The following is a 2,508-nucleotide window of genomic DNA, read 5'->3' as shown; positions in this document are numbered from 1 at the left end:
ACACACACACACACACACACACACACACACACACACACACACACACACACACACACAGAGTATTCTTTCAGTTCAAAAAATGTCTATAAATACATCTGTTGATTTGTGTGTGTGTGTGTAAATAAAATTAATTTTTATCTTAATGAATTGGAGGAAATAAAAGTTGATATGAAGAGGGAAATGGTGGTGGTGGTGGGGGACAGCTGTTCCTTTTAGAAATACATTTCCCAACAGAGAATCCCTTTTCATTTAAAGGATAACTTCTTGTAGATTTTTTTTTAACTAATGTGATTGTGTGTCTGTGTATGTGTCTGTGTGTGTTGGAGGGGATAAACCCCCTGCCTCTATCTCGGTGGATGAATGTTTAAATCACATCATGGTGAAAACTCAGTATGTTATCTGTGCAGCAGGTGATCTAATTGCACCCCCCACCTCTCTCTCTCTCTCTCTCTCTCTCTCTCACTTTCTCTCTCAAGTACACAGCCACTATTCCTCCACACAGTCACTCATACACAGTCACTCACACACAGTCACTCATACACTCAGTCGTCCACACACACACACACACACACATGCATGCATACATTTTTTACAAAATCAATAGCTAATGTTTTGACGCATGCTTGCGTACAAACATTGGTGTACATTTTCGCAGTCTTCCTGATAACACTCGCTGCCTCCTTTCTCTCTCTGCCTCTTTCTTTCCCCTTTTCTGTCTCGCATACGCATTTCTCTGACTCACTCAGCCCCTCCCTGTCTCTCCTTTCTGATTCCACACCACACACATATGTTGTCAAAATTGGTTTTTGCCTATTACTTTTTGAAGTGTGTACCTCTTTTGTGAGTTCTTAGCAAGAAAACGGAAATATATATATATATATATATATATATATATATACATTCATACAGACATATACTTTTCTATAAAAGCACACACAACACACACACACAAACATACATACATACTATATATATATGTATATATATATATATGGTACAGGAGCAATATACAAAGATGCTGACTTAAGATGTGAATAGCAAAGTGGGTATCAATAATCCAGGTGAGTTGACTGATGAAAATTATTGCTAATGATGAAAAAACAGAAAAGATAAACTTTGTATGTAAATATTATTTATATAGTTGTGCCTTTTTAAATTGTCAGACGCTGTACAAAATAGTACAGAAAAGAAAAAAAATGCAACAGATATAGTTTATTTATGAGGGACCTATATTCTGTTGTATATATTTGCTTTTATGTAAAATGAATGTACATTTACATCTCTCTCTCTCCATATATATGCGTGTGTGTGTACATATGTATGTATGATATGCACATCTATGTATGAATATTTGTATGCATATATACGTATATATAATATACATATCTATGTATGAATATTTGTATGTATATACATGTATATATAATATACATATCTGTGTTTGAATATTTGTACGCATATATATGTATATATAATATACATATCTATGTATGTATATTTGTACGCATATATATGTATATATAATATACATATCTATGTATGTATATTTGTATGTATATATATGTATGTATAATATGCATATGTATATGTGCATATACGTGTACACATGTATGTATGTATGTATGTGTATATATATATATATATATATATATATATATATATATATATTTGTCTATGTATGTCTTTACGTATATGGGTGTATATGAGAGCATAAACACAAACAACAGATTTCAGCAAGTAAATATGCTAAAAAATGGTAGTGGTGCCAAGTTATTCCGAGTTCATTTCCTCATGAAGACGACTTCTCATCCCACTGCATTAAATAAGTATCATTAATATACTGGAATCAGTAGAATGAAATAATTCTGTTTTGTAGTTATGAACATATCTGTATACATCTATTTGTAAGTGGCTGTGTGGTAAGAAGCTGGCTTCCCAACCACATAGTCCTGGATTCAGTCCCACTGCGTGGCACCTTGGGCAAGTGTTTTCTTGTATAGCCTCGGGCCAACCAAAGCCTTGTGAGTGGATTTGGGAGATGGAAATTGTAAGAAACCTGTTGTATATATATGTGCGTGTGTGTGTGCATGTGTAATTGTGTCTGTGTTAGTCCCCCCACCATCACCTGATAACCGATGTTGGTGTGTTTATGTCCCTGTAACTTAGCAGTTTGGTAAAAGAGACCGATAGAATAAGTACTAGGCTTACAAAGAATAAGTCCTGGGCTCAAATTGTTCAACTAAAGGTGGAGCTTCAGCATGGCCACAATCATATGACTGAAACAAGTAAAAGAGTATATATATATATATATATATCATAATCATCTTTATGGCTTGGATTGGCTGGGCTCAGTGTAGTAGTTCACTACTTGTTGCAGTCCTTAGTCATTTGCTGCACAGCAATATAAAACCTGGCCATCTGTTGCATATGTCATGCTTTTGGCATGTTTCTATTATGGTTCATTGCCTTTCTTATCACCAACCACTTTACTGTGTGGACTGAGTGAGT

The 2,508-nt window shown here is 34.6% G+C and overlaps 1 protein-coding gene across 13 annotated transcripts in view; it reads left to right on the top strand.

Moving 5' to 3' along the window:
• The window catches only part of LOC106879466 (uncharacterized), a 268,985-nt gene that overhangs the window by 117,313 nt on the left and 149,164 nt on the right, over nucleotides 1-2,508 (top strand). The window contains exon 1 of one of the 13 annotated variants that reach the window (XM_014929031.2): nucleotides 569-1,061. The exons of the other annotated variants lie outside the window; for them this stretch is intronic. The gene's annotated coding sequence lies outside the window, so the exon portion shown is untranslated. Of the gene's footprint in view, nucleotides 1-568; nucleotides 1,062-2,508 lie in introns of those variants that run through there. 13 annotated transcript variants of the gene reach the window in all.

This window comes from Octopus bimaculoides, chromosome 1 (assembly GCF_001194135.2).
Source record: "Octopus bimaculoides isolate UCB-OBI-ISO-001 chromosome 1, ASM119413v2, whole genome shotgun sequence".
In the NCBI taxonomy this organism is placed as follows: domain Eukaryota; kingdom Metazoa; phylum Mollusca; class Cephalopoda; order Octopoda; family Octopodidae; genus Octopus; species Octopus bimaculoides.
The sequence above is the reverse complement of the archived record's forward strand: the minus strand, read 5'-3'. Positions and strand labels throughout refer to the sequence as shown.